Source organism: Scatophagus argus, chromosome 21 (genome assembly GCF_020382885.2).
Source record: "Scatophagus argus isolate fScaArg1 chromosome 21, fScaArg1.pri, whole genome shotgun sequence".
NCBI classification, from domain to species: domain Eukaryota; kingdom Metazoa; phylum Chordata; class Actinopteri; family Scatophagidae; genus Scatophagus; species Scatophagus argus.
The window spans coordinates 3,436,255-3,449,686 of NC_058513.1; positions in this window are offsets into that span (position 1 = coordinate 3,436,255).

The window sequence follows — 13,432 nt, forward strand, 5'->3', positions numbered from 1 at the left end:
TCCCACAGAAACAGAAAAAAGCTGCAAGCTGTAAAGCTGTTGATGTATTTAGAATGCAATGACCCTGTTGATGTTATGGTCAGGTGGCCCCGTACTTTTGTCTAATAATATGCATCTACATTTATTTCACTGGAGTTTAATTTTGTCAGTCATGATCTATATGATGTGAGTTTAAAGAATTTCAAATAGATTGCTCCAACACTTCAAGGCAGTTGAGCACCTGCGTCTCTGACATGTGCTCCTGTTTTAACTGTCCGAGGTGGGACAGTAAAATATAGCAACAGCTGACTACTCTGCACAGTCATTTTATGGACAGTAAGCATGCTGAAACGATCACCTCACCAGCATCTAAGCTGAATTGCTGCCACAGGACTGGGAGTATTAAAATGAGAGCTTCTTATACTTCGGGGACCTCCGTGAATTAATGTGCTGACGGCTGCTTTTTGCTGCCGAGAGAACAGCAAAGTCTTGACTGTTACACTGCTATAATGCTGCTAGTATGGAGAGGCGGTGATATGGCTGTCACATGAAGGGGTAATACTGAAACATGAAAGCAGTATCTTCCAATTCGCTCTTGTGGGAAATATAAAGCAGAGAAGGATGCAAAAGTAGAAAAAGTGATGACCTGTGTGGGAAAAGTAACTTACAAAGCATGTGTTTTCCTTCTCTCTCTGTGGCTGTATCTGCCTATTCAGGCACAGTGGAGGTAAGGAAAACAGTGTGGTTATCTCTGCCAGACAGTGAACTGATGAACAGATAGCATTAACTTTCCTGTGCACATTCACATCCCCAGAGGAGGAAACCTATTGATTTTCACCCTGTGACCTTTTCTCATGACCTTTACTGTAGTGCCATCATTTCGGTTCACTTCAATTTTAGTTTTTAAATGAGCATGTCGTGATCTGTTGCTCGTGCACACATCCAGTTTACATGGACACATTCATTTTCGTATTTAGTGGCATCATAATTTTTTATTTAAAAGAACATTTCAACATTTTGGAAAATTTGCTTACTGGCTTTCTTTCCGAGAGCGAGATGAGAAAATGGATATCACTCTCTAGTTGTCTTCCTCTCGCCTCCCATTTTTCTGCTAAGCTAAGAAACCGCAGAGTTGAGATATTGTCATTACAGTAGTGACCTCTTTCACGCTACACCTAGTCATCTGACTCATTATTAATGTAGTAATATTGATCAGAGCAGCTTTGGCCCATCAACTTGTAAAATATTCCCATCTCATATGGTGTTTACTGTAGTGTTCTTTGACTGCAGCTATAGCTATGGTTAGCTCAGCCACACTGACTAGATTGCATCTGGACTGCATCCTCAGATCACAGGTGAAGTCACAGCATGCAACCTGGCCCTGCTCAACCAGACTCAGCAGCCTTTAAGTGAACATGGTTAGACACCAAGCAAGGAACAGACACAGCCTCCTAGACTATGGGAGGGCAGTTTGATGACAGAGGATACTGTACAGAAGTGATTATTATGACTTCGGGGACAAGAAGACATGGCAAACTGAACAAAAAGAAGAGAGAAACTCTCCTGTCTTGTCATTTTGTGAGTTTGTCTACTTATTAGACTCATCTACCACCCAAAACTACGGGAGGCTATCAGCGTTTAGAGGTACAAAGTAGTATTACGAGCCAGAACAGGTATGGGCTAGCTTGTTAGCATGCAGACAAACATAACATCTGCACTGTTGTGTTCATGGTCTGTTTATGTTACTTCATTTTTGAATGTTTTAAACTGACTGAGGTTACACATTTTTATGTCTCCACTTGTTTGGGATGGCACGGTGGTGCAGTGGTGTAGCACTGTCACCCCAAGACAAGAGGGTTCTAGGTTCAAGTCTGGGTCGTGGAGTTCTGTGTGGGGTTTGCATGTTCTCCCTGTGCCTGCATGGGTTTTCTCCACGTGCTCCGGTTTCCTCCCACAGTCCCAAAAGCATGCACATTAGGTTAATTGGCTGCTCTACATTGCCCCGAGGTGTGACGGTCTGTCTTTATGTGTCAGCCCTGTAATTGACTGATGACCAGTCCAGGGTGTATTGTTGTCAGGTGTGATAGGCTCCAACGTCACCCCATGACCCTGCATGCATAAGCAGTATAGAAAATGGATGGATGGATGGAAAATATTTGTCATCTCCTTTGCCTGCATGGAAAGCAGGTCGTTCCTTAACAGCAGCAGGATAGCCATAACAGCTCCCTCCATGCTGCATATATGTTTGGACATTTTCATGATATTTTCCTTCCTTCTATGTTTCTCTGATTGTTGAGGAAATACTGATAATCATCATAAAATCACTCAAAATCCTCATTTAAACATTATTAGTTGATTACCTGAATACACTGAGACTGATATTCATCAGCCCTGCTCTAATGTCCTTTGGGGCTGATTGAATTTCCACCCAAAACAATCACACAATGAAGCCAAGTGCTCTCCTTTCAAACAGAAATACCACTATTTGCAATTCCAATCAAGTTAAAGCATGCATTATTTTCATCAGATTCTTACTCCCCATAGGGAAATGCAGTAGGCTCAGTTTAATTGAATTGAACCAACCAGCAGTAAGATTGATACAGCAGGTCCATAGTTATTTAATCATACATCTCAAGCTGTTGCCAGGGCCTAAGTCAACCGTAACTAAGAGGTTATTGACCCTCTATAGCTGCCATACTAGCCAATATCTCATCAGTAGCATGAAGGCATCTAAATGGAACTTCTTCAGCTGTAAAGTATAGAGCATATAAACAGATTATGTGATAAATATGATGAAATGAAATATAATGAAAGGAGCTAAATAATACCTATGTTTATCTCAGCTACTAATGTTTTCAAGTAGTATTTTTAAAAGCCATTAAACACTCTCACCCTTCCACATCACCATTACATCTGGTTATTGAATTGAATCTCACATCAGATTTAATGATGTAAAATCTAATGAGTATTAGCCTTTTGCAAAGGACTGCATTATTAATAACTAAAAGATTAAATTTAGATCAGTCACCTTTTATTTGGAGAGAAGGCAGAAACACTGCAGTTCTGAATGATAGCCTAATGAATGTTCACAAGTGTAAAAACAACTAGAATATGAGACGAGCAGCATGTGGTGCATGTAAACATTCTTGAAACAACAGGGGTGATTTTTCACATCTTATTTTTCAGAAGCTTTCTGCTCCAAATAGTCCTGTTTCCTAATTATGAGGCTGATCAGCTTAAAGCTGCACTAAGGCACTAACTAACTAACTGCACTAATCAATATTTTTTGATGAACACAGAGGGTCAGATGTACTGTGACAGTTAGTGACCAAGGCACAGGGAATTTTTAGCTGACTCTGCAGTTCCCAGCAGTTTTACTGTGTGTTTTAGCATCTTTCAGATCAATGTTTTGGTTTTATGGCCCACAGCCAAACTTTGGGTTCAGTTTCGCTGCTGTCATCAACCAGCAGGCAGCTGTTTTCAGTGGGAAAAAAAACTGATAAGCCCACTTTAAACAGATAATTGTTATCACATTGGCAACAACAACTTTATAAGCTGATAATATGTCAGTGTTGCTACAACTGAAAAAATGTTGTTTGTGGTTTGTAATTTATCATTCCTTTTAGATTCCCAGGATTCTTGACAATTGCTTGTATATTTGTTCCATTAGATTGTCATGTCAAAAATTAGTCCTCCCTTGATCTAAATTGGCAAACAAAGCTGTGCATCTCAATTTACTTAATTATCAATAATTTGTTTCGTTGTCTGACATTTCACTTTAATAACGTACCACTGTCATTAGGCTTGTGAGAAATTCATCCATCTGGAGAGACCGTGGATAGTCATTTACGTCCCATCCATATCACTCTAGTTGTGGCTCCACTCCGGGCTTATATTTTGCAGATGCTGCTGGTAAAAATCAGGTCTCAGTGGCATAATCCCTGTTTATTCTGTCTGGCTTTGTAACAGTAAAAAAAACGGGCTTTGATTTTTCCTCTCAGTCCTATGTTATACTCCTATCTGCTGTGTAATTGGCAAGTGTGCCCTGCCACCTGAGACTCCCTTTAACCTCCCCCCCTGAAAAAACAAGAGAAGAGTGAAAGGAAGGGGATGAGATTCTTTCTCCACAAAATCAGATCATTGAAAAGTAGGCCGCTGAGCCGGCTGGCCCTTTTGAGATGAGGACTGGAATCTCATTGAACAGTTTTTATACATTAGTCATCGTATATTGCACATTGTTCCTTATAAGATCAACATGATAACATACAATCTATCACAAACAGACTTTTGTTTTCTTGTGACGTGGTTTTTAGATGCATATTAGATTGCACATTCATTTTGAAATTATAAATTATAATTAATTATTTTTCATTCTGAAAATAAAACTATATACAAATGCACAATGCACAAATACTCTCTCTTTGTTTCATGTGTCTAAGTTGTGTGTGTCTGTATATATATATATATATATATATATATATATATATATATATATATATATATAGAGAGAGAGAGAGAGAGAGAGAGAGAGAGAGAGAGAGAGAGAGACATGGATAGATAGATAGATAGATCTGTGAAGATGGATGACATGTGAGCTTCCCAACAGGCCTATAAGTTAACAACTAGCTAATGGCTAATGCTCCATTAGCTAGTTGTTGAAAACGCTGTTTAAAGAAGACTTTTTAATGTTTCCAGCTGGATTATTTAAAACATTTGGAACAGGTAATGCTTCATCAGGTAGCTGAAGTTCCTGCGGTGTAAACTAACATTAGCCTGAACTCTGACGCCACCCACAGTGTGCGGAGCTACAGAGTGGGTGTGCTACTCGTTAACCAAGCTATTTTTTTTAACCTAACCTACTTTTTTTCTTAGCGATCCAAAGCTTGACAGGCCTGATATGCCTACAGATGCTAAATTTATAGTACATAATCTTCACAACTCAGGATTGCTCTTCATTTTTCCTGTAAACATGTAAATATGTACAAACTGAAGCTACTGGGTATTAGTTTGCCTCAAAGGAACAATTAAAAATTTCTAAAGCCAATAAGTGGGTGTTGATTTCTTCATCACTTTCCACTCCTCCGAGAAGCAACAATAGCAGTGAATACAGACTGTTTAGGATTGATTAATGATATGTGTTGAACTGAAGCTCTGAGAGCCTGAGCTGGGGCAAAAGGAGTAATGACTCCCACAAACTAGCACAGAGGAAGATGACTGCAAACGCCTCCATCAGCCGGGGAGGTAACGAGTCAGTGATGCACTTTGGACATTATTGTCAGCAGTAAATCACATTTAAGGGAGGATGAGTTTCTACCTCAGGAGGGATTAGTTTATTAGGAAGAGAAGCTCTGGCATTCAGTAAATGACAGAAAAACTGACATGCAACTAGGAATACACACTGTTGACAATCATGGAGCATAGACGTGCACATACTCACAAACACACCCCAGACAGTCACAAACAAGCTTTAGTGGAAATGCACTTTCTTAACCTTGAAAATGATTGTCCATTCTACCAAATGAGGCACATTAGAGCTGTGAGTCATTACAGGCGCTCATAATCAGCCAGAGTGAGCCGACATCATCACTGGTGGGAAACATGGAGGAGATGAGATAACGAGGGTCTGGAGGGAGGCGATGAAAAGAGGCAAGCTCAGTGGCAGTGATCAACCAACGCAACGCATGGCAGAGGGTTGAAGGTGGACAGGATGTGATGAGCCGCGTCCTCTTCAATGAGCTAGACGGGGTAGGGTTCCTGTGTGCGCTCCTGCGTGAGGAGAGCAGTATGTCCACAGACCAGATAACTGAGGCAGCAGGTTGATGAACACGCAGGTCAAAGGGGGAAACAGAAAGGGAGTGTATCATAAACTATGGCCGCCAAATGTTCCTTTTCATAGTATAAAATGCATTTGTACCAAAGGTTAAGGAGTAAATATAATGCAATATAAATACATTAGCAGATTCTTGCAGAAGTTGGGGCAAACTGCACATTATAGAGACACTTCATGAGCCGTCAGACACTTCATTTTCTCTTAGCTAGCATTTTGGTGCATCCGTTTGAGTAGAATTTTGAATAAATTCCATGAATGTATCAATCACAAAAATATTCAGCTCTTTGTGTGGAAGAAGTGCTGTTTGTGACGCACCAAATCATCAAGTCATGCCTGTGCAATTGTCTCATGGAATAGAGAGCCAATTACATTGTAAATGTAATTATTCCAGTTTGAGTCTTCAGTTTTGTGTGAGCAATACACTTTCCATAGCACTTAAGCTGCCACTCATTTTGCATCCGTACAGAAATGCATTTCATCCCAGAAATTATACAGTTCAGAAATAAAATGAATGGATATGGCCATACTGCCACTGGGAAAATCATCTGGAATAAAGAAAGCAGCACGTTAGATAAGCAGCAGCCGCTTCACAGGACAAGTTAAGGCGTTTTAGAGAGCGACATGCAATGACTGTCAGTGTGAAAGTGAAATGTGCCATATTAGACCACTGGACTGATGCATGCATCTACTTATGGATGAGAGGCCAGCTAACTAAGGTAGCTACCTTCACAGTTCAGCCAAAGAGGACACAAGCACTTCTTGCCTTGTCTGCTCACTTGAGTAACTGGATCATGATTTTTGGAAGGAGGCATTGCTATAGAGTTCATCCAGATTAATACAACTACAGGAGAGGAAAAAAAAATGTGTCACCCCACGGTGAGGTCTTGTCTTGTTTTGGGTTTATGTCTCATCATTTCCTGTTTTATTTTGAAAAGTAACTCTTCTCTCATTTCAGGTCACTTGCCCTTCCTCATAGGTCTCCAGTCTGATTGTCTCCCCAGTTACTCGATTGTATCCACCTGTTCCCCATTACCTGTGTTCAAATAGTCTGAGTTTCCCTTGTCTTGTGCCAGTGTGTTTGGTCTTCATCTTAGTTTAGGGTTTCTAGGTAGTCTTTTGTTTCTTTTTCCTCCGTAGGAGTGATTTTTGGTTACCTTTTAGTTTATATATTTTCACAGTTAGATTATCCTCTTCTGGAGTGATTTTTTGTTCTTTGTTATTTTCCATAGTCTTGTTTTTGCCTCCTTTTGTAGTGATTTTTAATTCTCTAGAGTAGTAGCTCTTTTCTTTAGTAATTTTTACAGCCTTTTGTTTTTATCTCCTTTGAGATAATTAATGTTTCATAGCAGAAAATATTCTCTTAATAGAGGAGACATTCTTTAGGAGTAATTTCATAGCCTTTGTGTTAATTTCACTGTGCCTTGGGAAAGTCCAGGTTGACATTAATAAAATCTGCGTTTATTCTTACCTGCTCCGTGCCTGAGTTGAAACATGACAAAATGTAGTTTTGATTTTGGTTGAACTGTCCCTTTAAACCTCACCGGCTGACAAAACATCACATACCATCTCCCGTTCAGAACACAAAAACCCAGCAGGACTAAGGATAGGAATAAACACTTTGAAACATATGATTGAGTTGTGATTGTGCAGCTTTATTACAAACCGCAGCACTTCCGTTCTTTACAGCTAATGCACTTTATCCTTCTGCTTATAAACCACTTATATGTGAGCAGTGTGTGTGTGCTCACATATATGTGCTTCACATGTGTGTACATGGTCGCTGTCTGTCATGAGTGAATGATTACGTAAAAAAAATGAGGAATGAGGGGATGAGCGTAAGTAAGGAAAGGATGAAAGGAAATGACTCACATGTAAGTTTCTCCTCTTGTGTACACACTCAGAGGCATTTTTCACTGCCTGCGAGGACTGTCAGACACTTTTAATCAAATAAAAACAGAACAACAGACACCTTTATATTTATAGCCGAAATCTGTTTTGCAAATTACATCCCTGCATGCAGATAAGCAAATAATGAATGTGAAATTCAATCGGCTAAATGAACCTAAAGTTATTTTACAGCCACATAAACCGTGCGTCTTTATTCAAATGAGCCTATTAGATAATTGGAGACAAATGTTTCCAGAATGCTGCCATTCCTCTGCCTATAAAACATTATTTCTCTCGCTGTTATCTTCATTATGTAAATCTGTTTGCCTCATTTATGATGTGCTAGAATTAACCTGACAGTCAGACAGTTTAATAAAAGTTACCTGTAATTAAACACCAATAAAATGTAACTTCTCTTGTCATATTATCATTTCCCATATATTCCTTTTCCTATTTGTTACCTCACATCAGCACATAGAGGTTAGGCAGTGATGATTGATCTCTTTATGTACGTTTCCATGCAACATACATAGAGAGAGCAGATGAGTGAAGTAGCTCCACCCTTAAGCAACACTGCCCAGATGCCTTCGGGCAAGTGTCCAAATGATACCGTCTACCCTCAGAAAGGCGGGGGGGGATGCATTCAGACACCCCTGGTTGTGCCGTACAGTCAAAAATTTTCTATGCATAACCAGGAAGTTGCTGTCATGATATTACAAGTTTATGTCTATTTATCAGACAGAGAGATGCTGATTAGATTAGACTATCGAGTTGCATGATGAGAATAGCAGAATCCCAGATTAAAAGTGGGCACATTTTGGGCCAGTTCTATCCTATCATCAACCTGTTTCTCACAAGTCCTCATGAGGTGCAGAATTGTCCGATATGAATGTAACTCAAAGGGGGTCTGGGTTGTGATAAACAGTCCTTATGTGGGCTCAGTTTTGTACTGAAGTGCATGTAACAGTTTGGAACCCGCAACAGACTTAAATAGGATCGGATTTCAGTTGAAACAGAAACAGCCATAATCCACACCCAATCCAGAACAAACTCTTTCTCTTCTATCTCAGTTTAAAAATATAATGGAAGCCATTTTTCATTAAGTTGTTTGATGTAATAATTTAAACCCCCTGGACATGCAGGTTAATGGTAAGTAAATCTATTTATCTTGTGTTTATCTGAACAACACGTCAGCTGCTCTGAAGAACAATAGCAGAGTTTCTTTTAATATTTCCATCCTGTAGTGAAAATAATGGATTTAAAAGCTCTTGTTTCAGGCAGTATAATAAAGGTAGTCCATATACACCAATGACTGATGACCACCTGAACACAAATTTGACATATTTGCATGAAAGTTCCCAACTTAATGAGTTGAGGAGCTTCACCTGAATGGTCCATTAAACAACTGATCAGCATTCTGTGATTTATGCTGTGTTCACTTCATACAGGAAGAATGCTAAAGGTAGAAAGGACCCCAGTGTTTACAGCATCTAAGTGTTCACATCATCACCAGCTTTAGGTGGTTGTACGATAAGAGGTTGATGTTAGGCTAAAGAAAATACTGTGCATTGGCAAAACATTACCAACAACACTACTGAGGTCTTGTTTTTATCATTTTTCTAACACTCCCATAATAATTTTACAGTATTTTTAATGTAATTTTGTCAACTTTGCCTTAATTTCTGGGGTCCGTGTTATAATTTATTCCGCTATTAATCATACTCATGCCTGCACACATACTATTCATATCCCAGTATAAATCATTCATTGATGTTTGAAGTAATGCCACCATTTTACTTCAAACCTCAATGAAGGACAGGCTGTTTAAGGATATTTAGTGAAGTGTCCATAATGTACAATGTAATTCCAATGAAACACTTTTAGAAACTGATTAGATGATTAAAATTATTCACAAAATGTTGACTAGTTTTCCTTGGCACTCCTCTAGCAGGTTTTGCCCTACGTGACTGTAGAGCTCCCATATAAGTCAAAACAGTCATGTTCAGGCACTCTCCTATTATCAAGTACCAAATCACAATCACAAGTTTGTAAGTTGAAAATTAAGATATGGATGTTGATGTGAAAACTATTTACAGAGACTTTCCTCACAAAAAGAAAACCAGCTTCAGTTGTTTCAGCAAGCAACCCAGAAAGACCAACCAAAATCCTCCAAAATGAACAACAAAATAAGTTTTCCATTTGACCCAAATGAAGTGACTGGATGGACTACGTGCTTGTCTACCAAAGCACCTTCCTATCCACATGCACTCTGCCTGTGCCCTCACTGTGACAGAGTGTTCCACAAGACTTGGCAGCTACACTATATAGACAATTGTGTTCTGCTACAACTCTTTATTATTGAATTCAGGTGTGGTATGGGGCTGTTTTTCAGGGATTGGACAAGGACCCTTACTTCCAGTGAAGGAAAATCTTAATGCTTGAGACATTTTGGACAATGCTATGCTTCCAAAGTCCCTCTTGGTGTATTGGTCAAGAATCCCAATACTTTTGTCTATATAGTGTATATTGTCAGAACTATTTGTCAGCTAGTTGCACAAGAATGCCAGAGAAAGTGTTGCCAAATCCTCCCAACTGTAACATGCTAGCTTAACAGCTCTGAGTTGTAACAGTAGTCATACTTGTTGTTTACAGTCATTGTGATGTTGTTTTCTTCCATGTGAAAGAGACATGAAGTAGTTGGATATGGTTTGCAGTGATAACGATGCTGTACACTCACACTGCAGCAGCAGCGGGCTCGTGCAGGGACAATAACACAGGGCGCACACCAACAGCGGTGAACGGAGACTGCAGGGCTGGGTGGCCTCTGTGGACTGAGGTTCACTTGTAACAGCTGTTTTGCTTGTGTTTATATGATTGCGGCATTTAACAGAGTTGTTTATTTATGTATTTTTTAAGACTAAAAAAAGTTGAATGTAGCAAGCTTGCTGCTCACACAAATCTGGCTGGCTGGCTGGAGCTACAGTTCAGTCAGTGTAGTCATTCATGTGTTTTTGTTTAGTGGCTTTGAAGAGAGCTGGAGGGTTTATTCAGTTGGACACTTTCAAAGCCTAACTTTCCCTTTGCTGTTTTCTCCACTGTAAACCACCTCCGTCTTTAAGGTAAGGGGACCTTCGTCATTACGGTTGCAGTAATAAACATGTGGTTGAGTTGCGTTGCTCCGTCCATCCACCCTGACTTCCTCCAGCCGACCTTAGTTCTCTGTTTTAACATCACCTGCCTTCCTCCTGTGTTCCCGTCATAATCACAAGCACATGTGTCATTTTAGCAGCACTTACTCAAACAATGGTCTAAGTTGTCCTTCACTGGAGGACGGGCTCCCATGTTTGAATTTGTAAAGCAGGGTGCTGCTCGAAATCAGCATAGGTCTCCGTCATCTCTCTGTAAAAAGAAAAGATAAAACATTTAAATGTGTGTGAATAAATCACACGTTTATAAGTACTGATAATGTTAGAAAAGAGAAAGTGACTTTATCACTGAGCATACTATGACCTCCCCCACAAAAAGTAGCCTTTCCTCTGACAGTCCATCACCTGAGCCGACTATGCAAACCAGCCCTCCTGTGAAGATGAAACATCTCCAGTATTTATCTCTCTGCCTCTGTGGCTCGTCTGGGCCCCTGCAAGGTCATCGCGTGTGACGAGAATCTATCTCGCTGCCCGTCCTTGGAGTCTTTCTTCTGTGGCTTTCGGGCAGAAAAGGAGTAAAGCATTAGAGCTGGCCCTCAGTGAGACATTCCAGTCAGAGTGAGTCCTCCCTCCTCTACAGTAAGAATATAGATCAACATGAAGGTGACAGAGTCAGGATAATAGGCCTGAGGATTCAGGATCAACAGCGTGTGTGTGTGTGTAACATCCATGCACTGTAACACACTATTGATTATCTCTGGTGCCTCATGGGAGTGACATGCACACACACACTGAGGATATGTTGGATGTGATGGGAAGCAGAGGCAGTACATACATGACTGATATTAATTATGATTCTAGTTCGACACTGGGAAGAATGTGAAAGGAGCTGAAATTGAACGACCGTACTGGTATCGCTTCTAGGGGTACAGCAGCGTGAAACAGCCGTGATACTGCTGTGTGTGTGTGTGTGTGTGCGCGCGCGTGCTTCTTTGAGTGACATGAAGGGTGTTTGTGTCAGAGGGAGGCTGTCGAGGAACCTCAAACGTTTGTCCCCCGAGATTAAAAGTCATCATTCTTTCCTTGCCCTCCCCCTTCTTCTGACCTGCATGAACCTTTAGCGCACACACACACATACACACACCATTTTTCCTCACTCTTCATTCATTCATATCTGCAGCAGGTAGTCAAAGATTACTGATGGGGATCCCACTGTGCTGAATCCCCACAAAAGCATATGACTCATATAAGCTCAAGATTAAACCCAAACATTAGTGCCGTAACAGTTTAACCACCTTGATATAGATTTCTGTGCCTCCGTCCCTGATTGAAAGCTGTCCGGCCCACCCTGACCCGACACCAGGAGAGCTATCCTGCTGGAAGCAATTACACAGAGGTGGTAACTGTCTGTTTGTGGAGTGCTTAACTTTTGCTGTCAGCTGTAGTTTTTTCTTTCCTTTCATGGGGGGAATCTGCTAAAGGTCCCAGATGTTATGGACCAAAAATATAAACATATATCTATGTAGGAAATGCTTATAAAATGTAACTGCTCCACTGTTTGGGTGTCTGCATTTATATCATCACATCATATATCCCTATCAGAGCTCTTTATATTGTATGATATGTATTTATAATATCCAGGTCTGAATATGTGCTTTTATATTTAAAAAAAAATGCAGTTGAGAGGTAGAATTCTTCCAGTTCATTCCATGTTTTCTGTTTAATTTCATACACAGATTCTGTCTTGCTCGACCACACAGTCATCTAGTTGTCGTTCCACCGTTTGCAGGATCTCTGTCTTTCAGAAACTATATTCATACCGTACAGACTGGCAGCTGCAAATATATATAGTGTGACAGAAATATAATGCTGCTGGAATTGTGTTTCTTGTCAGTTTCACAAGGAAACTTTGTAATATGTGCTGATTGTTAAAAGACAACACATTTTTAATTTGTTTTCCCAGACAAAATCCACTCTCGTCATCCAACAGCGTAACAGCTAAAGCGTCGGTGAGGTTTGTATGGTTGGGTTTAGGCACCCAAAACGCTTCGGTAAGGTCAGAAAAAGATGGCCGCGCTAAACTTAAGCATGCGTTAAAGTGCTGTGCTTTGTACACACTGAACTATGGAGATTGACTCGACTTGAGAGTGACAATACGACCTATACGTGAACATTGATCTTCCCGCTGGAAATAAAACGTGACTTCCGGACAGGAAGTTGTTCTGTTTGATTGGTAAAAACCAATTAAAACGTAATTTTCACGTCACAGTTTATAGAATTATTTTTTTCAATGATTTAGTTAAAACAGGATTGTCCTCAGTGTCTTACAGAGCATGCATAAGAAAAGACTCTCATGTTTTAATTTTAGAAACTTTATATGTATATCTTTGACATTATGAGTACTGTTTTGTATTATTTAATAATAATGGGATTAGGAATTTTTCCTGTCACTGCACATTCCTTTTCACTGTTATTTCTGGGTAATTTACTTGATTTTAGAGTCTGCAGAAATAATGTCTTTACAGTTAAACCTTCTCAAAACTAGTCGCGTGAATTTTGGGAGTCGTAAATAAAGTATTTGAATAGCAGT